Genomic DNA, 16,498 nt, shown 5'->3' with positions numbered 1-16,498 from the left:
GTCTTTAATTTTAGTTTTAACATGACTTAGAAAGGGAAAATATAAGCTTATTAGACACATGAGTCTGAATGTCCTCATTTGCCAAACTAAACTTCTTTTATTGGTACTTGAAGGTGCAGCCATTTTGTCTTGTTTTCTTTTGGCATTCATTTTACCATTATATTTTGACAGAACAAGGACATGTTAAAATACAGTTCTAGAGTTTCTTCATAAGCATTTTGTGATTTATGAGTTTCTAGTCAAACACTGGTCTTCAGAAACTGAGAAAGGCAAATTGTAAGGATTATATTATCAAGTTTTCATGGAATTTTAAAGAATAAAAGGCTTATTTAAGTATTTTTGGTTTTACAGTATGATTTTCAGTTATGCTAGGACAATAGAATTTTAGCTGTATTAGTTGAAGGCAATGCCTAGCAATTGAAATTCCTCACTCACTTTTTATTTTTATAAAAAATATTTAAGTTGATAATGAGAAACTGTTTGTTAATAACAGAACAAAACACTTGTTTTTATTAATTGTTTGCCTAATGCCAACAACAGAGTGGATTCATTTAGGCAGATGGACAAAACATCCAAGGGAAGAATTAAAGGTCAAGCTCTGTTAGAAAAATGGTAACTGAAAGAAAAGCTGTATTCCCTGACTGTATGGTTTATATTTTGGAGCTCTTGGGACAGTTGTGGTTTAATATCCAACTCAACTTTAATAAAATGCATAAATTGTGACTTTAAGTATGTAGATGAACTAGAATCATAGAACCATAGAGTGGTTTAGGTTGAAAGAGACCTGAAAGGTTATTCAGTTCCAACCCCCTCAGCATGAGCACAGACACTTAGACTGAGGTTGCTCAGAGCCCCATCCAAACTGGCCTTGAACTCTTGAAGGGATGAGACATCCACAGCTTCTCTGGACAACCTGTTCCAGTGCCTCACAACCCTTCTAGTGAAGAATTTCTTCCTAATAACTAATGTAAAATTACCTTCTTTCAGTTTGAAGTCCTGTCATTACATGCCCTCAAGAAAAGTCCTTCTCCAGCTTTCTTGTGGGCTCCCTTCAGGTACTGAAAGGCTGGCCTAAGACATCCCTGAAGCCTACCCTTCTCAGCCTGTGTTTATAGGAGAGGTGCTTCTTCCCTCTAATCATTCTTGTGGCCCTTCTCTGGACTTGCTCCAATATGTCCATGCTGGGTGCAGCATTCCAGCTGGGGTTACCACTAGAGCACACTAGAGGTGGGGAATCACCTTCCTCAACCTGCTGGTCACACTTGTTTTGATGCAGTCCAAGGTGCTCTTGGCTTTGTAGGCTGCATGCAACCATTGATGTCTCATGTTGAGCTTCTTATCACTGTTCTCAATCTATTCCCTGCCCAGCCTGTATCCATGTTTGGAATTGCCCTGACCCAGGCGCAGGAAGTTGCACTTGGCCTTGTTGAGCATCATGATTTTCACACTGGCCTACCTCTCAAGCCTGTCAAGGTCCCTCTGGATGGCAACCCTTCCCTTCAACATGTCAACTGCATTACACAGCTTGATGTTGTTGCCAAATTTGCTGGAGGTGCACTTGATCCCACTGACCCTGTCCCAAACAAAGATGTTACCCAATGCCAGTACCGATATCTATCCCTGAGGAGGCCACTTGTCACTGATCCCCACTTGGACATTAAGTTGCTGACCATAACCCTTTGAATGTGCCTGTCCGGCCAATTCCTTATCCATCCAGTGATCCCTCTGTCAAATCCTTGTCTCCAGTTTGGAGAAGAGGATATTGTGTGGAACAGTGTGCAATGCTTTGCACATGTCCAGGTAGATGGCATCAGTTTCTCTTCTCTCATCTGCTGCTGCTTTAACCCCATTGTGGAAAGCCACAAAATTTGTCAGGCAAGATTTGCCATTAGTGCAGCCATGTTGGCTGTCACTAATCACCTCCTTATTTTTTATGTGCTCTCACATAGTTTCCAGGAGGATCTCCTTCATGATCCAGCTGGACCCTTAGGTGGGACTGACTTGTCTGTAGTTCCCTGAGTCTTCCTTCTATACCTTTTTAAAAATAGGGGTTATGCTTCATCTTTTTCAGTCAGTGGCAGCTTCACTGATATCAGCAAGATCATGGCCCTGCAGGTATGCACACATCTCTAACCTGTTGTTTATTCCCTATGCTGCATGCATTGCTTGGAGGGTTTAAAGTTGGGCCCTTTATGCAGCTGACTTAGTTGCTGGAATTCCAGTGTATTGCCCTTCAGGTGCTCTGGTGCTGACTTGTGACCTCTTTCCAGGCTCTGGCAATCAAACTGCTATAAGTGTGATGGATTAAGGTTCCCCTTCCCTGGCAACTTCATTTTAAATCCTCTTCACCAGTTTGGCAAGCCTATGACTGAAGATGGTCTTCTCTGACAGATGGGCCCCATCAGCCCCAAGCAGACCATGTTTCTCAGAGTGAGTCCTGTGGTTTTAGTAGCTGACTTCTTGGCTGTGTCTCCAGTCCTGGAATCTTCTCTTGATCTGCTAGATTTGACTGGTCTTTTCCCTGTCCTCCCTCTCCCTACAGCTTTTCTCTTGCAATCCTCATTTGGGTCAAAAGTAGAAAATTCTGCTGCCACATAACAGTATTGTATAGTTTTTAGTGTAAGTTTACTTTGTTATTTTATGAAGATCTAGAAAATTTAAAACTGAAGCAGTTATCCTTCTCTGTCATATAAGCCTCATTGCTTTGCAGATACTTTTTACTGATAACTGAGTTTTCAATGATAGTTCTTCACTCAATGAAAGCATCAAGTTGCCTTTGACACCTACCACAGGTTACATTCTCTGGTGTTTTGCATAGTGGTTTGATTTGGAGTGAAGTGTGATATTGTACCATGTTCTTGAAGCTATATTAAATTTGTAGAGCTCCTTAGCAATTTTCTCTGACTTCAAAGGCATGTTACTAAAAGGCCCCTCAGTTCAGAAAGGATATTGAGGTGCTGGAGCGAGTCCAGAGAAGAGCAACAAGGCTGGTGAAGGGACTGGAGCACAAGTCCTATGGGGAGAGGCTGAGGGAGCTGGGGGTGTTTAACCTGGAGAAGAGGAGGCTCAGAGGTGACCTCATCACTGTCTGTAACTACCTGAAGGGAAGTTCCAACCAGGTGGTCTCTTCTCCCAGGCACTCAGCAATAGGACAAGGGGGCACCGGCTCAAGCTCTGCCAGGGGAAATTTAAGTTGGATATCAGAAAAAAATTCTTTCCAGAGAGAGTAATCAGGCATTGGAATGGGCTGCCCAGAGAGGTGGTGGATTCCCCATCCCTAGAGGTTTTTAAACACAGATTGGACGTGGCGCTGAGTGCCATGATCTGGTAAATGGACTGGAGTTGGACCAAGGGTTGGACTCGATGATCTTGGAGGTCTTTTCCAACCCAATAGATTCTATGATTCTATGATTCTAAGTCCTTATGGGTCATTACTATAATTTAGAAACTGGCCATTTTACTTAGCTTATGATAAAAGTAGTAATCTGTGGAACAATGAAGGAGAAGATACACAAATACTACAAAATGAAAGAGAAAGCAGAGAGCAATGTCTGGGCCAAGATCACAACACACTGGAGAAATCTTCAAGACTCAGTTGTTGAAACGCTACTGCTCTTAGCAAAATTGTCAGTGCTTTCCCTGAATGTAACTTTCCCACCACTTATAGGGACAAGATGCCTGCAGGTTTCTGTTGCAAAACCATCTGAGTCCAGACTGTATGTTCAAAATGCTACAATTGTACCTTCTTTGTGAAGAAGATAAGAAAACCCCATGCTTTTATGCCTCTGTACTTCTAACCACTGTCAGTGCCAAGTGATCCATACCACTGAATATAAGTAAAGGATGAAAGAATGGGTGTGCGTACTTCCTGATGCTTTTCATTCAACAGTTCCTCAAGCCAAACACATTGAAAATTTTAATAATTTAAATAATTTGAGCTGTTTAAATATCAAGCTGTATTTGGGCAGGAGATTATTAAGTGACTCATAATAGCTTGTTTGTTCTGGATTTTTTGTAATTTTTCAAATAGAGGCTTCCACGTATATAGCAAGCTACTTAAATGATTAGTTCCTGTACATGCAGTGAAAATTGCCTAAATTATTTCAGTTAAGAATAAGCTATGTGCAAACCTGTATCCAAACCCACATAAAGAAAAAAGTTAGTTATTATTACCCTGGGTTGAAAAAGGGTGCTATGTATTTATTTTTTTAATCTTCTAGTCTATCTGTAGCAGTATAAACATATCATAGCATGCCAGCACATGGGAGCTACTGTTACGAGAATTCTAGTTGCACTTCTGCCTACCAGGGAGGGAAGTAATAAATTTTAGCCATTATCTGAAGTGTCAGGGCTTGACAGCATTTGGCATTTTTCTTTGTCTGTTCATCATTAGATGATACTTACTGTGCTTTTCATATCCCAGAATTGTTCTGTTTGGGAGGGATGTTCACCAACATTTTAGATTGGTGTGAGATTTATGATAATTCCTGCATAGAGTGACATAATTAGGCATTCTAAGTTGTTTGTTTTAGTGGCAGCTGCTATGGGTCAGATGCATTTCTCTTGAAGTCTGACAGACATTTTGTGAGAAAAACTGTAGTTGAAAGCATATTCTTTTTATTAGTATTTTCTGTACACATTTTCCTGTGTTTTTTAATTGGCTATGAACTTCTGCATGGAAATGTGATCTTGCCTGCATATAATTGCAGTCATCCCCTCTTGCTTTCTACAGATCTTTGAAGCTTGAGGATTTAGTTTTGTACTCTTTCTTGGTTTTATACTGTTTCACTTCAAGTTATTCAGTGTACAAGGCAGTTAAATGCCTCCCTGACATCCCATCCCGTCAGAACTCGGAAGCTCAGCAGGGTCAGCCCCGGATTAGTACTTGGATGGGAGACCTCCTGGGAAATGCTGGGTGCTGTAGGTTCTAGTCCTGAGGACTTCACTGTCACTGTCCAAGCTCGCTCGGCCGTGGCAGATGAACCTCAGGACTGAAACGGTGGGGCCAGTTCTGCGCACGCTGAGCCTCACCTGAAATCCACTGCGCAGGCTGGAAGGGCACGTGGGGACAGCCCTGCCCAAATCTGCGTTCGTGAAGCCGAGCCACACACACACATTCAGTGTACATTCTTCTAAGTTCATGCTCGTAAAAGAAGGATGTGGCCTACATGTCTTCGTTGGTGATATTATGTTGAACTGTATATACGTTAATAAAACATTGTGGTCCAGATTTAAATAGTTTAAAAGCCAGAGATGCAATACTTTTGTAGAGTGTTGAGAATCTCATGAACACCTAACGGTACTTAATTATCTAATTTTTAAATTCTTTAACGAGCAGAAGGGAGTGAAGTTGAGGAAAATGAGTAGGAAAGTGTGTTAGACTGCAAGGCTCAAGAGGTCCTAAGTAGATTCTTCATGGAAGAGATCCCTGACCTCACGCTACACTGAAAGGTGTATATCATTTATGTACTTGGAGAACTAGGAGGTTAAAATCAGGAGTTTTGATGACCCTTAGGAATTGTCAACCCATCTGGCATTTAAATATGAGGTATTTCACTGTTGCAAATGCTCTCATGTGAGCCAGCATTGCTGTGAACAAAGCTAAATGAAAGATTTCAGTTGAAAAATAGGGTCTCTGCATTCCCTCGTTATTTGTGCTCTTGAAATCAGTTCATTTCCAGTCCAGTTTTATTGACCACATTTGAAAACCCAGTGTTGCAAAGTCACTTCCCACCAACCTATAACTCAATTTCCTTTCCTTTTCTTTTCTCAAAACCTGAAGAGACTCTGAATTTCTTCTTCCTTTTCATTCCCTGAGGAAAAACACTCTTTCAAATACATAAGCTCTTAACTTTTGGTGCCCCCTGAGCTTGTGTTTGAGACCTTGACTTCCCTGGCAGTGTTTATAACATAAGTCCTTTCACAGTCACACCAATCTCTTGTGTTTCTGTGGTGTTAGAAACTCCTTAACAGCTTTCTACTTCTTCAGAGCAAATATGCTGATGTTTATTTTACTCCTCTGGGGATTATAAGCCTTTGTTTGAATTCAGTTGAAATGTTCTTTTTGAAACAATGGTCTTCAAAGTTTTGTTTCCTTCACACATTGTTTAAATAATGTAAGATTACTGCTTTTTCTTTTTGAATCAATGTATTTCAGATGTACTAGTTTTGTAGTAAGTTCTAGGACAGGGAAAAATTCTTAGTCAAGTACTATGTATAAATAACCTGACTAGTCACACACGTTTCTGGGATCTAGAAGAATGTGATGTTCAGAAAAGTATCTCTTGGTGTGTACCACGCTCTTAGTTTTCCCTTAAACACTTAGTGTGTGTGTGTGGCTTGGCTTCAGGAATGAAGATTTGGGCAGGGCTGTCCCCACGTGGGTGCCCTTCCAGCCTGCACAGTGGATTTTAGGTGAGGCTCAGCGTGTGCAGAACTGGCCCCACCGTTTCAGTCCTGAGGTTCATCTGCCACGGCCGAGCGAGCTTGGACAGTGCCAGTGAAGTCCTCAGGACTAGAACCTACAGCACCCGGCATTTCCCAGGAGGTCTCCCATCCAAGTACTAATCCGGGGCTGAGCTTCCTAGATTGGACGGGGTGGGATGTCAGGAAGGCATTTAACTGCCTTAAACACCTAGTAACGACTGTGGAATAGGTGGACTTCAGGTCTTACCTAGTTTATCTGTTCTTGCAGACAATTTCGCCCAGCATAGCTAGTAAGTTAAATGGAACCAAATCACTGGTTTCATTTTCAACTCTGCAGGACGTCTTTGAAACTCAAGTGATGTTTGTTGACAGGAAGACAGAGGATGCCTGGAATATTTGTAAATCAGGTCAACTAGCTGGCTAAATACAGATGTAACAACTCAGCTTTCAATTTGTATTTGTGTTCAGGCTTCTCCTCAGTCATGTAAAAAAATGGTCTTTGGTATTTTAAGAGGAAAGAATATATCTTTCTTCAAAATGTGATATAGCAGCAGAATTCTTGAGTTGATCCAGTCCATGTCACTAAGGTTGTTAACTTTTTAAATTGATAAGGGAGAAGGCTTAAGCAGCCTCTTTGATCTCTGTCTCTAATCACGATTTGTTCATTCTGTGTCTGCAGTGTTGCAATGACTACTGATAGGTGCATAGAAAGTCAGTATTGGAAAACATTCAAGTATCAGACCTAAATGTAAAACCTTTAGTACTGCTTAGTCTTGCAGAACTATGTTGACTATTTGACTCAAGTGTAGAAGTCTTTTGTGAGTCTATACATTAGTGGACACTTTTTGCACAACATTTTCAGTTGTGTTAGTTTGACAAATGACTCACAAGAGTAATCCTTAAACATTTAGTTTGTTATCTAAGTATCACTAGTTGGTTATCCATACAGAAATAACCATGTACAAAATTTGAAGCAAAAAGTAAAAGTACGATGTCCTGGGTTACACAAAAATGCTGGTATCTACCTTTTCCTTTCTTTTTTTTTTTTCTAAGTATACCTTTTTAGCTGTTTGGTGTTTTGCCTTCTTTAAAGAGAATTACTGCTGGTGATCAATGAGTCAAATATTTGAGCACCTGTAGTGACCACCTCAGTGCTGTAGGAGACTGGACTATTGGTGCTTCTTACTCAATGTTCTTTGCTAAAGTCTGCAGAGTGGCCACCCAGGCCAGGGGCTGAAGATGTACACATCCAGCATGTCAGGCTACAAGCTGAGTGTTAATCAAAGAAGCAAACCCTGCAAGGTTGGGTAGTGTTTCTATTTCCTTGCATAGATAACTCAGCTGTCATAACTCCCTGGAACATTCACACCTCTTGTTGATGAGCCACAATGGGCTATAGTGGAGCTGCACTTACAGGAGACAGCTGGAACATCTTAGAAGGTGTCAAAGACTCCCAAAGTACCTCCTGACTCACAGTGTTACATCATCCAGTGTAACACTCCCTGCCCAAGGAGAGGTACCAGGGGCCTTCCCACCTGAACCTGAGCATTTATAACTGAGTTTCAGGGCTTCCCTCAACCATGTAGGGCTTCCACCACCACCTCAACAGACCTGGACTGCAGCCAGTGCTTTGACAGGACTACAACCACCACTTTGAACCACAAACATTCAAATTACAACAACCAAGTCTTGTCACTGGGTGCAGTGGGTGTTTTGTGGGTCCAGAAACCTGCCTCAGGGGCTGGGAATACTGTCCAACAGCCTGCTCCAGATGTGAAATATCCTGTTTGGGTGAGAATGTGGGGGAAATAGGCCGAGTGTTGAAGGAATACTCTGCCCCAATAGTTAGAAAGTTTCCCCCTGACCAAACATAGATCCCTAGGAAGACAGGAGAGTGCTTGAGGGAAAATCTCTCTGTCAATTCCAGAGAGAGCCAACTCATTGCAGTGTGGTAGATCCTGGCCAAAGCTTGTTGTACAATAGTCTAAACTGTCCAGCACCACCTACTGTCACAGGGGAAGGGAAATAGTGCAGCAGAAAACAAACCACCCAGACTACAGCTAATCTAGAAAGGGCAGCCACAGCCAGCAGCAGTTGCCCCCATGCAAAAGAGAAAGCATAAGACTACATTGATTCACCTGATTGCTGAGGATGGGGAGCCAGGGGCTTCACAGTCAGTGGAGAAATCAGAGCTCAGAATCATCACTGAGTCCCTGTCCTTAGACATGCTGCATAATCTGTGGAAAGACCTCATTTGATGACCAGATGAGCCCATATTGACTTGGCTTCTCTGAATTTGGGACAGCTCTGGCTGTGGGTAGTGCAGGAAGGTAGAAAAACGTACTGCAAAGGGACCTAATTTTTGTGTAAATCAGGATCTGGACTGAGACCACCACTTGGTGTAACTGGAGAGTTAGTCAGGCTCTTTTGTTGCTGTTGTAGAATAGTAATTGCGTGTTTTTAAATTCTAGGGTTGGAATTATGGAAGGGCCTGCTAGCATTATTATAGTGCCTAAGCATTTCCAATATAAACTTGTATTTCAGTGGTTTATAACTGTCTATAAGGACTTTTTCCCAGCTTACAGCTGACATAAAGTGGTTTGGCTTAGAAAAAGCATGTGTTTGTATTGTATACACATATGTGAGAGGCCAGCATGTTTCCATGCATGTTATATTTGTTATATATTACACAGATTATATATATATATGTGTGGGTATGCCTAATATTATATATCCCTGCCTGCACTTTTATGTATGTGCATATATATGTGTGTAGGTAATACTAATGAATTTTTTTGTTATATGAGTTTCATGGCATTTATAAATATATTCTTTTCCCTTAAAAAGAAAGGGCACTGTGTATGGAGAGCTAGAATATGGAAAATTAAAATATTAATTGTCACTTGTCAATTCATATTAATTAACTGAACACTGGTTTTGAGATTTTGAAACTGTTTTTCAGAATTCCACCTCTATGTCCTACTTTATGTCTAACCCTCAACTTTTTTCTCCTACTAATAGAGATGTATTAGATGATTGAAAAGGACTTTTTTTTGCAGATCAGTAGTAAAATAGTCTGTTTAGTGTTTAATATTCACAGTCAGCAGTGTTAAACTGTTTCCCTTAAATTTCTGAGTCTTATAAATGCAGAGTAGAGTGCTTATAAATGCAGACATTTTGCATTGTATATGCTTAAGTGATAAGAAAGAAGATACTTGATATTGCTGCTCATTCTTTTGAAGCCCAAAGCTTTATTTTTAAGGGGCCAAAAGAAAGACAGTGTTCAAAGCAGTCACGCCTTTCTGTCATGTAAATCTTTCTGATCACCACACTGAGTATGTGAAGCTTTCTTTTTTTATGATAGTCACTGATAGTCTGCAATTTACCATCCCACCTGGAAAGAGCTGAACCAGGTAATTTTAGGTTTTAAATATAGACTGCAAGACCAATGATACTCAAAACACAAGGATGCTCAGAGAAAGCATTAAATCCATGTAGAATATTTAGTCTCTGCCACCAGTTTCCTGGTGCTAATGCCAGTCTCTTTCACTGCAGCTTGGTTTCAAATTTAAACAAAACCCCACCAAAACTATGCCAACAAAGTGCTGGCTTTATTTTCCTTTTCTGCTTTTCTTTGTTTGTTTGTTTTGTTGCTAAAGAGACAGAAAAAATGAGATAGTGTTAAAGATAGGGTTTGAGATAGAAAGCAGTGTGTCATAAAAGTTGTAGATCAGCAAAGAATTAACATAACGCAGCAGTCACTGTGATGTTGTGCTACTTCATGTTCCTCTATTTTCATAGGAGTCTGCTTTAAGGATACCCAATCATTTTCTTGTATGAGTAGTACTTTGAGTACTTGATGGTAACTCAGAGAAGGCTAAGAGAATTCATGTGCCTAAAAACCATGGTGTTGCTGAGCAAAATCTGTACACAATCTAGTCCTTACAAGTAAAGCCATCTAGTCCTAAGTTCCATCTTTTGGCTCCAGCCAGGAAACTTTTTGGATTAGTCAGAGAAAGGTGGGTAGACAGTTTTGGTTTGCCTCTGCTCCACTCAGCCACTCCTGGCCTAGAGCAATAATTTTGTCTACACTTGGAAGACTACACTGTGTCCAGTTTTGGGCTGCCTGTTTATTACAGACACGCTGACAAACTGGATAGAGTCCATCAGTAATCTGCTAACATTGTTGGCAGGTAGGACAATATGTTGTATGAGAAGAGACTGATAGAACAGAATTTGCTTAGCTTGGGAAAAGGGAATACTGAGACTAATCATTATCTCTTGCTACCTGAAGGATTGGTTGCAGAAAAGGTAAAGCCATCATCCTCTGACAAGAAAAATATATAAAGCAACATTCACAAGTAGTGGTGTTGAATTTCAGACCAGTTGTAAGGAAAAGAGTTTTTACAATTACTGTGGGTAAGCACTGGAACAGGTAGTCCATGAGGCTTGTGGAACCTCCATCTCACAAGGTGATGTAAAGATGTCCCTTCAAACTTAACTTGTTCTTGGAATTCCAAGCCTTCAATGCTTTCACCTGTTTTTTATGTTCAGTTGCAAATGACACCCTGCCCTCAATATTACCTGTAAGAAGCAATCATGTTGCCATGGTACTTTGACAGCCTTTCAACCATTAAAGTATTTTGTTTTCAGAAAATCTTGGGAAGTAGTAGGAATGTATCCTTCTTTTACAAATAATTAATTGATGTCTGTAGATGTTACAGGTCTTTTGAAGAAACACGCATTTGCTAATTCCCTTTTCCTCTCTCATCCCAGGCCAAGGTTAAGTAACAAACTGAGACCATGTTTTTGGGCCCAAACACAGTGTTCTAACGTTGCAGCAGCCTTTCTAAACTTCTCTTGTTTGTAGCAGTAGGTGCTGGCTATCAGCAAGCATGAAAGGCATGCTCCAGACTTCCAGGCTGCTAGTATTAAAAAAAAAATAAAAAAAATCTGTCATTGAAATAATGTACCTGTTTTCTATTTTTTTTTACTAATTGTTTTTAAAAACAATACAAGCATTTCCATTATTACCTTTAATCCTGGAAAATGTGAATGTAGGAGTTTTGGTACATTGAAAATAATGACACTGAGGGTAAGCAATGGGATTTTTAGTGACAGAGGCTTCTAATATTAGTCTATTGCCTCTGGTATCATCTCACATGGAATGTTTTTGCAGTATGGCAATAAACTGATTTTATTCACTGGTTTAGAAGTTGTTTCAGAATGTGGTGAAGCCTTTGGAAATGCTTTATTTAGTGCCCACAAGGTCCTCCTGCAGCAAGTTTAGTTCAAGAAAGCATTATGTATGTACACCATTGTGAACGGCAGTGGTGATTGTTTTGGTTTTTTCCCCAAGAAAGGATTAGTGATGCTAATTTTTCTCGTCTAATCTGAATTTTTCTGGTTGAATGAAGAGATGTATTTCTTATGTTCTTTTTTATTTCATTTTTCACTGAGAAATCATTTTAGGTGCAGTAGAATTACAATATGAGACATTTCATTAGTGGTTAGGTGTAAACGTGACTATCATGACTATTTTTCTAAGATTTTTTCTGATGTAATCTGAGCTCAGACTGGACCAAATGGTTTTAATTTCTTTCCTCGTGCAACTCCCAGTCTTTTAAAAACACCCACACACAACAAGAAGGCAAACAAACACCTCCTCCCTGCTTGCCCTCTTTCAGTTCTACAATGAGCATTCATGTGTAGCTCTAGGAAAAAAAAAACATGAAACCATGAGCCAAAGGTATCTATTTTAGAACATGTAGTACAATATTCAGCAGTAATGTAAAAGTAATCTAAATTACTTACATTTTACAGCTATTTGCTGCTAAATAAGTGCAAATTCTGTTCCTTCCCCGTAGCTATGACACATGGTTTACAGTTTAGTCTGTTTTACACTTGTGCCTATATTTTTGCTTCAGTTTTCTAAATAATGTATTCAAAGAAACAATTTGCTTTTGCCTGTACAATTACAACTTCAACAACCAGGTAATATTGTTATGTAATATGTTATAGTCCCTGTGATGCTGGTGTAAATCATGAGTAATTCCATTAAGTTCTAGGTAGAGCTGTCTGATGTGCATGAGATCATAATTTGTCCTTGAAACTCAGAATTTTACAGCTAAATCCTAAAAAATAACAGAGGTAAGTACTCTTGGAAATATTTGGGCTTTTTAGCTGTTAATTAAGATGAGGTGTTAAAGCTGTTCCTAATTTTTATCAGTTATACTGTGATATTGTTGAAAATAGGAATTCCTGTGCAAATCATTATTAATGATGGTTTAAAGCTCAATACACAAAAAGCAGGTTCTGATGATGGGTTTCTCATCTAATCTATTTAAAACTTCTAGGCTGTTAGAATATTAATTCACTCTGTTATCTGTGACTTAGACAGATGTCTTTGTTGGGTGACTGGCCAACTGTGCTCCAAGTCACTTTCTGTCAACACAACAATTAGACATCTTTTCCTTGAGCCCTTTTTGCCTATCAAATAAAATCAGGGAGCAGAGATGAAATTTTCTTCTCCATGTATCAGTTACAGGCATCTTTGGAGGGGAGAGTGAAAGTCTGTGTTTGAGACATTTCTACTGCAAGACTAGTAATTTGTAGCACTTCTTACACATGGAAGAGAAAGATGGGGAAAAAGGAAAGAGTGGAGTTTATTTTTTCACTGCTTCTCCTTATCTTGATTCCTGCGAGTGTTATGCTGTGTTCTATGTGTGTTTTGCTTAATGATTTGACAGAGGATAAATTGCCAACTCTCTCTTACTTTCAGTTACAGCCCTATATAAACTACAGGGAGAAAGACATAGCCATAGTTGTGAAGTAGATAGATAACGTTGTGAAGGTCAGATAGAGGTTTAGCTGGAGTGATGACACAGAATTGTTGAGGTTGGAAAAGCCCCTTAAGGTAATTGAGTCCAGTCATAAACCTTACACTGCCAAGTCCACCACTAAACCATGTCACTCACTGCCACAATTTTTAAGTAACTCCATGAATCACAACTCAACCACTTCCCTGGGCAGCCTGTTCCACTGTTTAATAACCCTTCCAGTGAGGAAATTTTTCCTAATATCCAATCTAGACCTCCCCTGAAACAACTGGGCTGTTTTCTATTGTCTTATTGCTGTTAGTTGTAAAAGGAGACTGATAGAAATGAGTAATGACATATGAACCTGTGAGGGAACAAGCTAGAATATTTAGCTAGTGAACTCATTTTGGGTACAACCAAAATAGCAGGTGTGTGTTGTCCGTGGCTTAGTGAAAACCAACAAATTTCTTTCTATGCTCTGAAACTGTATTTGACACCACTGAGGGATAAACTTTATGAATTATATCAGTTGCTCCAGTACCACTTTGTAAATATTATTACTGTCTGTTATTATTTTAATTTTGTGTAGTGACCAAAACCCACAGTAAAGGAATAGGTCTTCCAAAAGTGCTGAATTTGGGCAAGGACCACAAAGTCCAATCAAATAATTCCCATGGAGTGCTTTTCCGTTTGGTCTTGCAAAGTGAAGACCACAGCAATGCTTGTTTTCTGAAACTTGATAAACTTCAGACATGTTTTTTCCTTGTGTAAGTCCATAGTTTCTGAAGATTTCAAGGGGGATTATTACTGTGTTGAAGGCTTCTATTGGCCTTCATTGGAAGATGTGTGCATGTGAGGATTGCTCTTCAGAGATCTGAGAGTCCTTGATGGCATTCTGAAGTGACAGAAGTAAATGGTGGAGATGAACTTGCCCAGAGCCCATGACAGTGATCCCAGTACTGTGTTGATTGCTTCTGCAACTTGTTGGAATATTTTGTAATTAATATTAGTTGTGTCCCATTTTGTGGTTCTTTTTAAACAAATTGAGCCAAAAGTTCTTTTAATTAAGAACAAAACCAAAAACCTGCCCCAAACTGTGAAACAAGGCTATCAAAGGCCTTATATGTATTTTTGCACTGATTGAAACTTTTTTTTTACTTCTGATAGAAGGGCTTGTTTGAGATTCCTATGAATTGGTGCTAAAATAGCCTGCTTTTCATATTGGTTTTTTTTTCTTCTGTAAGAAGCTTCAAAATAGAAGCTGCAATATGAAAAAATCAAGTCTAACTTGATTGTGAAACAGATGGAAGGACTGTTTGCAATGTTTACAAACAGAAAGAAAAGTCCATTTAAGGTTTATGTTTCTCCTAGTCTGTGAGTCAAGATTTTTCTGCTGTTTTTGGTATTTTTCCAGAAGTGTGATTGTAATGTAATTGAAAGTAAGCAACACACAGGAGCTTTCAGATCATCTCAAATACACAAATACTATTTACTCTGGGACAGAGGTTTCAGAGGCTTTTTTCCTTCCAGAAAACTTGAAAAGAAAATTAAATAATAGTGTAAACTCAAGAGAATCTAGACAGAACATTTAGAAGTGTTGAAGATTAGGTGTTTCTATGCAATTAATAATTTTTCTTGTAAACATGTATTTCTTCCACATTTCTCCACAAGCCTTTCCAGATACATACTTTGACTTTCTAGTACCATGTTATATTCATGTTGAGACAGTCTTTCAGAGGAAATAAAACCAACAACTTACCACAGTCATCTTCTATAATTAGTAGAATCATATATTGGTCAGTAATTCGTCTTCCATGGCCATCAGCAGAATTTGTAAGATCATTGTTTCAATCTTACTGATTTTTTCTCATAGAGTGCCAAGTGATTGGATAGGAGTTGAATGAGGCCTTCACCACTACACTCCTTTGCAGTGGGAATTTGGATCTTGTGGTTTTCCAGTGGTTTAGGGCTAGTTTGTGTTCCCCCAAAATATCCAATTTCTCCAGGAAATTCTTACAGAAACAAAATCTGCTGGTAAAAGCTCTGACTTCATATAAGTCAAGAGGCAAGAATGCCTCTCTCATGGCAGGTGGAATTCTGTTTATGTTTGGGAGTTTTTTTAACTTTGAGACTTTCTTCAAGCACTTTATTATGTGCCCATTTTCTCTGATCAAAGTAACTTTATCTTCCTAGGCCTCAGTTTAGCTTCAGGTCTTATTTATCCTTGTCCTCTTTGAAAACTTACCCCAAGGTGTCTTTTTTAATAGCATTAGTGCCTGGTATTTTTCACCCACTTTTTTCAGCTGCTGCAAGTCTGTTTTTTCACTTTCTATGCTTTTTTATAGTTGTCTCTTTTCCTCATATATGTTGTGTTTTAGTGCTGGCTTTGATCATGACCATTCAGTTGAGCCTTCTGCTTAATGACTTGGATCCTATACTTCCTGTATTTACTGTTCTTCCTATTTCTTTGCTGTCATAACATTCTGCCATTTAAGAGACTTCATTCCTGAAGCACAGTTTTATTGATTTTGTAGTCTTCAGCAGCTTATTTGACCTTAGAGTGATCCTTTTCAGTTTAATGTTTTACTAATCCCTTTCCCCCTATTCTCAGTCCCACCATCTGCTAGCATGGGGCTTCACAAACTCCTAGGTCAAATTTCAATTACTTTTGATGAAGTTAATAACCAAGACTTTTATTGCCTCTTGATTAATTGCTAGTTTTCTAAGCGAAATTCTGCTATTCTTCTGCCTTACAAGGTCTGAGATTTTTCTCTAATTTCAGCAGCAATGGGCTTCAAGCTGTTCTAGTGGCCTTCACAGTTCTGAGTTTGTGAACTGACATCTTTGGGAGACTCCAGCATGTGTCAAAAGGCATGATTTTCATCTGTCACATGTTCTGTGCTTCTAGAGAAGTTAATCCAGTCCGTTTGGCTAGTGTTCCTGTTCTGACATTTCAATGCTGAGTAGTTAAATTTGCTGCTGAACTCACTGCTGACTTGTGATTATGACCTTCAATAAGCTGCTGCTGCTGTTTGGCTAAAGAATACAGAACTCCATTTTCAACACTGCCACCATCAGATGCTGGCAGCTTTGGGCCTATTTTGCCAAGGGACATAATTTACTTTTTCTTTCTGGCTGCTTTCCTCTGTGTGTTGCTTCCAGCTGCTTTACACACCACTGTAATACCATGTAGTGTTTATTTCTCTTCTTGGCAGCTCTGGGTGAAAAGGCACAGTGGAATGTCTCCTTAGGCG

General features: G+C 39.4%; 1 protein-coding gene across 4 annotated transcripts in view; it reads left to right on the top strand.

Moving 5' to 3' along the window:
- Positions 1-16,498, top strand: part of AOPEP (aminopeptidase O (putative)) — a 195,084-nt gene that overhangs the window by 28,885 nt on the left and 149,701 nt on the right. The gene's annotated exons all lie outside the window — the stretch shown is intronic.

The sequence above is a fragment of the Pithys albifrons genome, chromosome Z, assembly GCF_047495875.1.
Source record: "Pithys albifrons albifrons isolate INPA30051 chromosome Z, PitAlb_v1, whole genome shotgun sequence".
NCBI classification, from domain to species: Eukaryota; Metazoa; Chordata; class Aves; order Passeriformes; family Thamnophilidae; genus Pithys; species Pithys albifrons.
The sequence above is the reverse complement of the archived record's forward strand: the minus strand, read 5'-3'. Positions and strand labels throughout refer to the sequence as shown.